This window comes from Tachypleus tridentatus, chromosome 4 (assembly GCF_004210375.1).
Source record: "Tachypleus tridentatus isolate NWPU-2018 chromosome 4, ASM421037v1, whole genome shotgun sequence".
Lineage (NCBI taxonomy): Eukaryota > Metazoa > Arthropoda > Merostomata > Xiphosura > Limulidae > Tachypleus > Tachypleus tridentatus.
The window spans coordinates 84,157,416-84,170,995 of record NC_134828.1 but is presented as its reverse complement, the minus strand read 5'-3'; the positions used below and the strand labels follow the sequence as shown (position 1 = coordinate 84,170,995).

Genomic DNA, 13,580 nt, shown 5'->3' with positions numbered 1-13,580 from the left:
ATTTTCAATTTGTGTAAAAAGTGGTGTTACTGACCTTTCAGGCTTATTAATTATTAATATAATAAACCCTTTCAAGTTGTTATGAAGTTAAAAATTATCAAAATAATAAAGAAAAAATTAAAAATTTTAGTATGTGACACTTTTGTAATGATAATTATTTCTTGGCTTGGGAATTATTTGTATAGGATTTCTGAAAGAGCATTGTTTTATCTCTTTTTATTTGTATTAAAAATTAATGTAGTTTCATTTATTGTAAAGTAGAAGTTTAATTGCACAAGGAGAAAATGGTTTTGTTATGCAAATTATTAGTGCTCATAAATTCATAATTTTTTATAATGCTTTCAAATTATTCACTTTTCTCAAGAACAGTACATGCATACATATTACTGTTGTGAATGCATTGGAATGTTCAATATTTCCTTATGAGTTGACTAGTGCCATCTACTGTTTAGTTCAAAACTAAAAGTAGTTGTCCACTTAATTCTTGTATTGGCACGATTACATTTAAAAACCTCAAAAATTATTAATAATAAATAGTAAACTGTCTTTCTTAAATCTTTAGAATGACCTAGAATTTTGTGTTTATTTCAGCTGTTATAGTCCAAGGCAGTTGATTCTTTTTCATTGTCAAGTTTTTATTTAATTAAACATGTTAGCAAATACTTAACAGTTTATGATTAAAATTAAAGTGGGGATAGATGGTGTTTAATGTTTATATTCTAATTCTTCATGAGGATGAGGGACATAACATATAAATATTTCTTTCATTTTGAAAGATAGAAATATTTATAATAAGAATTTTCTGATAGTAATGGAATCTAGTAATTCAAATCTTACATAGATTTTTAATCCACCTGCTTTTTAAGAACCTCCTTTTCCGAGCACTCTACCATTTCACTACTTTGTTTCTTGTTTATTTTCCCCCTAGTGGAACTACCAGGAACAAGCAGTAAGTTTTCCACCTTCACTTTTTTCAATCTCTTTCTATGATTCTAGCACTTCTATCTGCTAGTTTTTTTTTTGTTGTTTTTTTTTTTGCTTTCTGAAATTGATAGAAAAAGCTTCAAGAAAGATGTCACTCAGGGTATATTTATAAAATGTTTTTGTTATAAATATTGTTACATTAATGTAATTCTTAAACCTACAATTAGTATCAATGTTTGAAACACAGATTTTTTAAAATAAAAGTGTTGAAGAATGCTTGAAACATACTTACCTAAGAGGTTTTATTTTTTTGCTAAAATGAATCTGTAAAAAAAATTACTTTTTAAGACTTTTCATCTGATCATTTTTTTTTGGTAACCAACAATAATTAATTAAAATCTGCAATAATTGATTAACAAAATATGTGTTTCAGTTTGTTGTTTATGTAAATGGATTTAAGAGTGATTTAGTACAAATACATTATAAATTTCAAAAATTACATATGATATACAGTTGTTGTGCAAATATATCTTTAAGAGTGGTTATTTTGCTATTATTTTCATTAATTATGTAATTTGTAAATGTTTAAATCATAATGTAATTTCTGATATATATGCTGAATATCACTGTACTATTATACATAGCTATCATATTCTTTGTATTGTTGTATACAAGTTTGAATAAACTTCCAAATGTTTAAGAACTGAATTTTTAACAATTCATTTAATTAAATTAAAATTGCTCTCAAAGTAAGAGAGTAAATAGTTATAAAATTGTTGTTTTGTTATTTTAAGAACAAAATATTTTGATCTTAAAATGCTATTATCCATTAAACCTACTCACTACATCTTTTTGAATAAAGATATTGTTTTTATGTTTTCAATTTTTATTTTGCAATCTACACGAACAGTTGTATTATTTCTTTATTCCTGTCAGATATCAATATGTATAATTGTTGTTTTTTTTCTACCCTGTTTCCCATCATCTCTGAAGGTATACAAATGCATTTGTTTTTGAAAGTCTAATAAAAGATGCTTTGCAAAGTTTTTTTTAAAATCAAAGTTTAAGCTTTTGTTGGATAGTCAGCATAGTTTCACTAGAGGAAATTCTTGACTTATCAATCTTTTGACACTCTGAAGAGGTTACTACTTATGTGGATGTGGTGCATCCGGATTTTCAGGAAGTGTTTGACAAAGTACCACATAAAAGGCTTGTTAAAGAAAAGTATCAGTGTGGAAAAGGTTGAGCCATTGGTTAAAAAACTGACTAGTTAAAAGAGAGTAGAGGGTTATTATAAATGGAGTTCAATCAAACTGGATTAATGTAATGAGTTGTGTAACACAGGGTTACTGTTGGGACCTTTGTTGTTGTTTTTTTACATTGGTGATCATAGATTATGAAATGGTCAATAGATAACATTAAAGTTTTGAGTGTTGCTGACTGTAAGGTGGATGCCAATGCCTTACAAAAGGATTTGGATTATTTGTTGAATTGGGTAAATAAATGGCAAATAGCTTTCAGTTTTATTAAGTGCATGTAGGATATCACAAGTTATGGAAGAAATGTTTCTTTATGTTTGGTTAATCAGTCTCTTAAGCCATCAAATCAATCAGTTGCTGGTGGCAGAGCAAATAGGATTTTAGGTTCTATCTACCAAAATATTGACTACAAGTCTAAAGATGCTGTCATGTCATGACATAGGTCAGGGGTTAGCAACCTTGCCACTCTTTAAGGAGATTTTTATGGCTTTTAAGCTATCTTCTATGTGTACCAAGGAGAATCAAACAATCAAACATCTGATTTTAGCATTGTAAATTCATTAGGGCATATTACAACTCTCAAAATATTTTGGCCTTAGACAAAAATAATAGCTATTTGAAAGGTTGCCAAGGTAATTCATTAGGCTATGTTTGGAGTATTGTGTTCAGTCTTGTGTTCCTTACTTCAGAAAGTACATTTAATTGTTGGAAAGACTTTAGTAGGATGATAGTGTTGGTGCATCAACATTTTTCATATTTAATGGTAAGACTATGGAACACACACAAAGTTTGGTAGGAAGGAAGACATCTTCAGTTAATACACCTTTTTTTCCTAACAAGGTGGTTGGCCTCTGAAACAGGTTGTCTTTGGATGTGGTGGATGCAGTTAACTGAAAGGAAAGCTTGATAATTATTTGAAAGATAAGGGCTGACTTTGAAGTGTTTTTTGGGGTATTTAGTTGAATTTAGTGTATAGGACAGCCTAGATAGACCAGAAGATCCCTTGTTGTCCTTTAATTTTAATGTTGTGTTATATTTCCTGTCATGTTTTGTTATATGATTTGTATTTTTAACTCAAAAGAAAGCCTATCATCCTCAATTTTCATTTCAAACCAAAAATGTTATAGTTTTTGTCGTAATTAGATGTTTTGTTATTTTCTTTCACCACACAAAATTTGGGCTTTTTTTTTTCCAGAGCCGGGTAGTGCACCAAGAAATGTCCAAGCTCGTCCTTTGAGCTCAAGCACAATTGTCATACAGTGGGATCCTCCCAAAGAACCTAATGGACAAGTTACAGTGAGTATAAAGATGGTGACACTGTTTGATGCCAATACAGTCTTTTTCCTGGATAATTGATGACAGGTATTGGCATAATTCAGGGTTCTGTTAGAATCAAAGGTTAGATCTAGGTTTTTATCATGATCCTACTAATGCCAGGATTCAGTGCAATATTTTAAATCAGTATGTTACTAATATCATGGTTTAGTGCAGGGTTCAATATTAGGATCCTACATACATCTAGGATTTGTTGTAGGGCTCTGGAACAGGATCCTGTTGACAACAGAGTTCAGTGCAAGGTTCCAAATCAGGCCACAATAACAACAATGTTTAACATAATGTTCTGGAACAAGGTCCTGTTGAAATTAGGGTGTAGTGCAGGAGTCTGACCTAGAACTCTATGTACATAAAACTTCCAGGTCAGGGATCCTAGTAGTGTCAATTCTTTACATGGTTCTGCATCCTACCAACAGAATGGTGTGATGCAGAATTTCAGATTTAGTGCTATACTAACATCAGGTTATTCTAGAACAGATTTTTACTAATAGAAAGTTTAGTACATAATTACAGGTCAGGGATCTTCTAATACCAGGGTTGAGTGCTAGATTTGGAACCATCTTCCTATATCAGATATTAGGCTTTTATTATGGTCATACTGATTTCAGACATTAGTGCAGACTTAACAATTTAGGTCTTTTTGCCTCTGAAATAAAAAATAAATTAAATTTGCAAGTTATTAAACAGTCAATATGACTTCAATAAGCAACTAATTAATTACAAACAAGACAATTGTGTGTTTCACAACAACATAATTTATTCACAATAATTGTTTCACCAGTAAAAGCATCATCAAGTCTTCAGTGACAAACTCATAGTTGTGAATAAATGACATATTTGTGAAATGTGCAATTTTATTGTTTTACATCAATTCTGTAATTATGGAACTTCAAGTAACAACAGTTTCAAGTATTAACTAATTAATTGTTGAAAGGAATTTTATAGAGCTTAATTTCTATTCCTTTTAGACATTCAAAGTTTATAAACAGTTTCTAACCACATATAATATTGTATTTTTCAGTATTCCTCCAAATAAATCTAATCTTCTAAACAGTGGTTACACAGTTGTGCATTTCATTTAACCAGACTTAGTATTTTTCTATATATGTAAAAACGGCTGGTTTGGGTTGAAAAAATTTGTTATGTAGAGGAGCAAACAACGTTTCAACCTTCTTCGGTCATCGTCAGGTTCACAAAGAAAGAAAGAGGTAACTGACCAACAGCTGACCACATGTTTGAAGGGGGTTGTGTAACTGGGTGTAGGAATGTAGAGGGCATGCATAGATGTTTGATTATATTAATTAATATAGGTATAGAGGTGCTCCTTTGTGTTGGTTTATTTTGGGCTTGAGTTGTTGTATAAGTAAGACTTCTTTAATTTTGCATTTGTTTATGTTTGATTCTTTATTTAGTATTTGGGTGTTTTCTGTGGTTATGTTGTGTTTATTTGATTTGCAGTGTTCGAAAACGTATGAAGATTACTTTTTGTGTACTTTGAATCTGGTTTCCATTTTTCTACTTGTTTCTCCAATATAGGCGTTGTGGCAGTTATCACATTGTATTTTATAAATAATGTTGATGTTGTGTTTGTCAGTGTAGTTTTTACATAGTATAGATGTTAATTTTGTGCCTGGTTTTTAAATAAATTTGATATTAACTGGAATGTCATACAGGATGTTTGGAAAGTCACTGTGCAGTTTTGTAATCATATTTTATTCAGTCTATTTCAAGCCACCAACTGATAGCGGTGTTTAGAAACAAAATAAGAAGGATCCAGGCATGCATTGATGCCAACGGGGGTCACTTTCAACATTGTTTATAATTGTCATTCATATTTACCTCCTGTATTCTATATTGAAACATGTCTTAATAAAAACATAAGTGCACAGTGACTTTCCGAACACCCTGTATTTTGTTGCTAGTTTCTGCCAAATGTTGGTTATTTTTCTGCTGATGTCGGGAATATATGGTTTCATGATATTTTAATTCGTGGGATTATTTACTTTTGTTAGTTAATTTTGCTTTTTGTCTAGGTGTATGCGTATAATGTTTTCTATGGTTTGTGGAGGAAACTTATTGATGTTAATGAAGTATTGCTTTACTTTGTCTAATTCATCATCACTTTTATCTGGTGAGAAAATTTTTGTGGCTGTTTATTTGGTTTCTTAGTATGTTGAGTTTTTTTTTTTGTTTCCTGTGCTGAGTCCCAAGGAATATATAGTCCAGTAATTGTGATTTTTCGGTAGATTTCTGTTTTCAATTGTGTGTCGATTCTTGTAATTTTGAGGTTAAGAAATGATATTTGATTGTTTTTTTCCTGTTCACATGCGAAGTTAGTGTTGGAATGTATATAATTAATGTGATTGAAAAAAATTAAGTGTGTGTTCTATAGATGTGAATCCCGCAATCGTGTCGTCTATGTATCTGTACCAGTATAGTGGTGGATGTAATGCTGTGTTACTTGCTTGTGTTTCAACTTGTGTCATAAAAATATTGGCTAGAACTGGTGATACTGGGTTGCCCATGCTTAGGCTATTTGTTTGTATACAGTTGTGGTTGTTAAACATGAAGTTTGTCTTTATCGTGGTTAATCAACACAACAAACCATTGACTAACCTCATAATTAACAGATCCAACTGACAATTAAACACAGACAAGATACATTTACTTAACAAAAGACTCAACTTCGCAATAGTACCTAGGTACATTCCAACCTTAGAAATTAAAACATGTTTAGAAGACCTAGCCAGGGGACTTGTGATACTCTACACAGAAAACAAAAAACAAGAAAACAACTAACAGAAAGAAGACAGCTTTGACAATTTTATTGATATCCAACAACCAAACTTCCCAGAAAAAATTAAAAATTTATATTTTCCAGAAACACCTAAAAACAACATCTTAAACGATTTTTTCAAAGAATCTTCTCACAAAACAGAAAGGTGAAAAACAGTTTTACAAAAAGAGATATTAATTCCATTAAAAACCTAAAACAAGAAAAAAACATAAAAATTCTAAAAGCAAATAAAAGAAATGCTATAATCATAATGAACATGAATGAATACATCCAAAAAAAAAGAACTACCTATCAGACACAAACAAATTTAAACCAACACACACAAATCCAACAAAGACATACGAAACGGAACTAAACAAAATACTACTAAAAATGAAAAAAGCCAACATAATTTCAAAAACACTTTATTCCTACCTACACAAAACCGACTCATGCATACCACAAATATAAGGCATCCCCAAACCTCATAAACCAGATTGTCCATTACGACCAATAATGTCCACATATGAATCGTTTAATTACAATCTTGGTAAATACATTGCATGGGCATTCTCCAAATATGTAACATCAGCCAGCTTATTCATCAAAGACTTTTAATTACATGTTTAATCTTAATATTAAAGCCTTAATGGCCAGTTTCGATATTATATCCCTCTTTACAGAAGTCCCAACCACTGAATCCTGCAAGATAGCCTTAGAACACTATATCCAAGACCCTAACCCATCAATAGACATTCCTAGCAGCCAATTAGCAACCCTCATAGAATTCACCACGACAAAGACAAACTTCATGTTGAACAACCACAACTATATACAAACAAATGGCCTAAGCATGGGCAACCCAATATCACCAATTCTAGCCAATATTTTTATGACTCAAGCTGAAACAAAAGCAATTAACATAGCATTACATCCACCACTATACTGGTACAGATACGTAGATAACACGATTGTAGGATTCACATCTATAGAACACACACTTAATTTTTCCAATCACATTAACTCTATACATTCCAACACTAACTTCACATGTGAACAGGAAGAAAACAATCAAATATCATTTCTTAACCTCAAAATTACAAGAACCTGTACACAATTGAAAACAGAAATCCACCAAAAAATCACCCATACTGGACAATACATTTCTTGGAACTCAGCACATGAAACAAAACAAAAACTCAACATACTAAGAAATCAAATAAACACAGCCATAAAACTATGCTCACCACATAAAATTAATGATGAATTAGACAAAATAAAACAATTCTTCATCAACATCAATAAGTTTCCTCCATAAACCATAGAAAACATTATACGCACACACCTAGACAGAAAGCAAAATCAACCAACAAAAGTAAATGTATCTCACGAATCAAAAAATCACAAAACCATATACTGCTGCGTACCATATATTCCCGATACCAGCAGAAAAATAACCAACATTTGGCAAAAACTAGTAACAAAATATAACATTCCACTTAATACCAAATTTATTCAAAAACCAGGCACAGAACTGAGGTCTATACTATGTAAGAACTACACTGACAAACACCACACCAACATTATTTATGAAATACAATGTGATAACTGCCATGACTTCTATATTGTAGAAACAAGTAGTAAAATGGAAACCAGATTCAAAGAACACAAAGTCACCTTCACACGTTTTCGAACACTGCAAATCAAGTAAACACAACATAACCATAGAAAACACCCAAATACTAAATAAGAAACAAACATAAACAAATGCAAAATTAAAGAAGCCTTACTTATACAACAACTCAAGTCCAAAATAAACCAATACAAAGGAACACCTTTATACCTATATTAATAATTATAATCAAACATCTATGCATGCCCTCTACATTGCTACACTCAGTTACACAACCCCCTTCAAACATGTGGTCAGCTATCAGTCAGTTATCTCTCTCTTTCTTTGTGAATCTGACAGTGACCAAAGAAGGTTGAAACGTTCTTCGCTTCTCTACATAAAAATGCAAAATTAAAGAAGCCTTACTTATACAACAACTCAAGTCCAAAATAAACCAATACAAAGGAACATCTTTATACCTACATTAATAAATATAATCAAACATCTATACACGCCCTCTACATTGCTACACTCAGTTACACAACCTCCTTCAAACATGTGGTCAGCTATCAGTCAGTTACCTCTCTCTTTCTTTGTGAATCTGACAATGACCAAAGAAGGTTGAAACATTGTTTGCTCTTCTACATAAAAAATTTTCTCAACCCAAACCAGCCATTCTTACTTGTATATTTTTCTCTAGAAGCGTGTTTTCTCATCATCACTGATAAGTATTATTCTACTAATCTTGCTTAAATGCTATTACAACTCAGTATCACTGTCTTCAGGGCTATAAAGTATACTTTACTACACAACCCAATCTTCCTACAACTAACTGGAATACCCAGAATGTTGACAGCAGTACTTTGACCACGGTCAGTGACATGACACCCCAGACGATCTACACCATCCGAATCCAGGCATTTACCAGCAGAGGACCTGGTCCATTGTCTGCTCCAGTACAAGTAAAAACTCAACAAGGAGGTAAACTTGTTACAAGATATGAGTGAATAGAATATTTATTTTCCAGTATTTGATTTTTATTATACATACATGCACAATACTTAATTTTATGGTACATTTTAAACATCACTGTATTATTGTACATAGTTTTAGACCTTTATTGTGTTGTATTTTGTAAGTAGCTATTTGTTTATCCTAGTTGTGAAATCAGCTGTTGTCCACAATTTTCTGACTATGTTATGATAGAATACTCCATATTTTTATTCTCATGTATACAGTGCCCAGTCAACCATCTAACTTAGTTGCCAAATCAACATCGTCCACAACAGTACAGCTACAGTGGAGCCATCCAGAACATTCAGGCGAGAGTATTATTGGCTATGAGCTTTATTGGAATGATACTTTCACCCAACAAGAATACCATCGTACCATTCCAGCCATCAACTCATATACTCTAAGCAACCTTTATCCAGATACATTGTACCATATATGGGTGGCAGCAAAGTCAAAACGTGGTGAGGGAGCTGCTACCCCTCCTGTCAATGTAAAAACTGACCAATACCGTAAGTTCAGTATACTTCAAAAATAATTACTAATTGAATCAACAGCTAAGATGTTGTTTGCACTTAGTCTGGTTAAATTTATATGTGATCACAATAATTATTTTAAGTATACTGTTTAATGTAATTTATTAAATTAACTTTTGCATTGCAAATAAATCATTTTGTGAACTAAGTGAAAGTTGCAATTGAGCAGTATTTAAACCTGCAATTCTACCAGCTAGGTGAATGTTTTGATACAGTTCACTATCATGTATCTGAATAGTGCAAGTTTCAGTTTTCTCATTTTGCTAATTATTAAGGAGGTATTGGAGGTGTTTCGTGATAGCATTTAATTTGTAATGTTAGGAAAACAAACATAAATTTGTAAAAATATGAAAAATTATTCAACTGGTTTCAATGTACCATGTGGTATGTCAAAATTAGGTGTAATTTTTGTAAATTTGTTTTTATTTTTGCTTTCTTAATTTGTGCTTGTAAAGCTATTAATTCTTATACCATTTGTAGATAGCACAAAATACTACATAACTTGATTTACTAATATATTTCTTTGAACGTATTAATACATCTTAATCTAATCAGAGTACATTGAGTTTCTGGTAGGATTACTTTAGAAAAATAACAATGAAAATAAAATCATTGTTAGAGAAAATTTTTTTCTAACAAGAGTAACCTTTCCATAAATGATATATAAATTCACAAACTTGTAGCTATTCAACAAGCAGCATCTGTTATAAATCAAGTTACAGTATAGAACTGGAAGTTAAAGTTTTTATTCTTTGCTTTAAAGGAGCTCCGTTGTGATCAAGTTACCTGTCAGTTATTAGAGTGCCTTTGACATAAAGTGCCATGTTTTATTGATAGTTAATTCACAAAATCAGTATCATTGAGAATTACTTTTAGTGGAAAAATGTTTTCCTCTTGTAATTATTTTGAATAGATCTCTACACATGTATTTGTAGTTAGACATTTGTTATTAATTCTAAGGCTTTTCCTGCTATTTACACAAATTGAAACAAACCCTCTTTGATTTTCTTTCTAAAGAAAAGAAACTTCCCAAATAATTTTACAAATATAGATATTTTGACAGGTAAAACATTCGATGGAAAGTTTAAACCACTGAAATTATTGTATGTGTGTCTGTGCAAGTGCATGTGCCACATATTTAATTGTAAAAATGAAAAAGAAATTAATTTTGGATGGTGGTTACAAAATACTGCTTGTTATACAGTTTAATTACCTTTAGCATAGGTATATGCTTTGTTTCTGTCTCTATCAATTTCAAGTTGTATATAAAGTACAACAATTAGTCATAGATACGTTACAATTATACCTTTTAACACTTCAGATCCGACTGACCAACAACAAAGACACTAAAATTAATTATTTTTTTTTATTTTGCTTTGAATTTCATGTTTATTTTTCCAAATTTAGTAAAAATGGAATAATGAAAACTTTTGTTTTATTGATTTTTAAAACATTGCTACTTTTTTATAATTATTGTTTTTAATGTGGTCGGTTATTTTATTTATTTGCTAGATATTTATTTCCTCTTGGATTGGATGTATTAGATATAATGGAAAGTTCTTAAAGCACATTATTTGTTATTTGTGAATTAGTACTAAAAATATGTTAATGACAACTGGAAAAATGACCTAAATTCCAAAGTTGAAATTATTAACAACATAACAATTGGCTCTTAGCAAGTATGTTGTCTAAAATCCAAGATGAAAGTAAACTTTTTTTATTTTGTTCTTTTCTTTACAAATATTTTCACTGGATTTCCAATCTGCTTCCCTTGTCATTACCTACCACCATCTATTCCTCCCAATTGTATCAACCCATAGTTCCAGGTGCTCCTCCCCAACATATCCATGGTAGTGCAGTAAGTTCCCGATCCCTCCGTATCACTTGGCTACCCCCTCCTGTGGATCAACAGAATGGACAAATCACATATTATAAAATCAAATACTTGAAGGCCAGAACTAGTAACGACCCTAAAAAGGCACGCCAGATACAGACAGGTCCAGATGAACGTTCTTTTATCATTGATGGGCTTGAGAAGTGGACAAAATACTATATATGGGTGCTTGCTGGTACTGTTGTAGGCGATGGTCCACTTTCTCCACCATTAATTATACAAACAGATGAAGATGGTAGGTAGAATATAAATTACAGATACTACACAGTGATGTTACATTACTTTGTTTTACTAATCCTTATGAATACTTCACGTGCAGTTTTCTCAAATCTACCTCTTCGACTTTGTGGAATAGCTTTCTCAAGAATTGTACCACAAGAACCAACCATCTCTCTCTCTCTCTCTTATATCTCTTCCTCAAGCTGTTTTATCCTTTTTTTCTCACCATCTGTCTCACACCTCTTGTAACATAAAATATAAAATAACTAACATCTGGTTAGGATTAGTTTTCATGATATTATCTGTAGTATGACTAATATTTTTATGGTTACTAACACATTCTCCTTTAGTACAATATAACATTTACTTCTTGACAGTTCATATTCTTAAAAAAGTTAATTGAAAATGAATTTTTTTTAATTATAAATATTTAATTAAAGTTACTCTTTTGTAGTTTATTTTTCACTTTTATCTTTCTGTATGCTTACAGATTATGTGAAATCAACAAGTTAATAGCATAAGCATGTTTTGACTTAATATCTGTCGTAGAGTGAAACATTTAACCTTATTATGAACATCATTCTGAAAGCTGTGTTTTTTGCATAAGTTATACGAGTTTGTTGAATTTTTTATAATATGTAACTTGTTTATAATATTCCTTCTGCTTGATTTGTAACACGAATGCTTTTCTTTGTTTTGAAACTCTATCCAAAAGAAAAAGAATTCTGAATAGATCTTTTGTGTAAACAAATAAAACGTTAACAAAATATAAACTTATAAAGGGTGACTTTTTATATCACAACTTAGAAACTCAAACTCTTAAAAATGTAGAAAACTGAATCTAGAAACTAAATGAAGTAGTAATGTGTCTAAAAGGCAAAATAGTGAGACAAAGCAACAGCCTGTAAAATATACATGATAAATACAAAGTCATAGCCATAAAGGCTTAACTCTCATAAATTATGATTTTTAATGAGCTGAGATAAACATTTTAAAATATTTTAGAACTTTAATTATCAGTACAGTACATTCTGATAAATTAAATATTTAATTCTGAGCTGTGTTAATGTTACCCAACAATGGCCTTTGAAAACTAAAAGCAAAGTACAGGTATGATTAATCCACATAATTAAGCTAGATACTGAATTTATTTTAATATTTTGTATTAAACAGGCTGTTTTGTTTTAAGGGGTTGAGCATAAGCAGCAGTAAAAATATTTAATTATTCAGAACATAGTTGTTAAAAGTTTAATGCAGTATCAACGAATGAGCTACTATTATCAACATTTTCAAATTTCTTAAAAATACCATTTCATATGCATGTACACAATGAAGAATAATATGCAGTTGTGAATATTTTTTTTTATGTATGCATGTTGGAATTGTACATGGCCAGTTATATTTGTATCTAGTTGATTTACAAAGTCATTTTATCTTTAGTGATTGTTTTGATATTACTGGGTTATAACAATGCAAATATTATCTGACACCATCTGCATTTGATGAGATTGTCAGTTTCACCTACTGTTTATAGTGCCAGGAGAACCTAGAAATGTGAAAGTGGATCCAATTAATAGCACTACTCTACAAGTTCAATGGAAACCTCCAGCTAATAAGGATAGAAATGGGTTAATAAGAGGTTATCAAATCCACATCCAAGAAAAGGATAAGAACAATAACTTTGTTGGAGAACCCATCAGGTATGATGTAGCCAGTGAAGAAGCAGAGAGCTATAATGTTACTGGGCTTCAGCCAGATACAACGTACACTGTACAAGTGGCTGCAGTTACTCGAAAGGGTGATGGAACACGGAGTCATCCAAAAATTGCAAAAACAAGAGGAGGAGGTAAGACACTGACAGTCCATGTAGATCCATTATATAATATTGACAGAAAATAAATTGTGATGCTTTAATGTTTGGTTATCCTCACGTGTTGTTAACACTCTTGTATATAATTATTGTGACTGAGGAAGTCACCACTTTTTTTATTATTAAACTTAGTTTTCTTAAAAG

At 31.1% G+C, this 13,580-nt stretch overlaps 1 pseudogene across 1 annotated transcript in view; it reads left to right on the top strand.

Annotated features, from left to right (window-relative positions):
• The window catches only part of LOC143249589 (tyrosine-protein phosphatase Lar-like), a 211,262-nt pseudogene that overhangs the window by 166,194 nt on the left and 31,488 nt on the right, over positions 1–13,580 (top strand). Inside the window, exons 10-15 of the transcript XR_013027843.1 lie at positions 929–949; positions 3,379–3,479; positions 8,692–8,887; positions 9,145–9,429; positions 11,274–11,582; positions 13,101–13,412. The product of XR_013027843.1 is annotated as a tyrosine-protein phosphatase Lar-like (transcript). The remainder of the gene's footprint in view (positions 1–928; positions 950–3,378; positions 3,480–8,691; positions 8,888–9,144; positions 9,430–11,273; positions 11,583–13,100; positions 13,413–13,580) is intronic.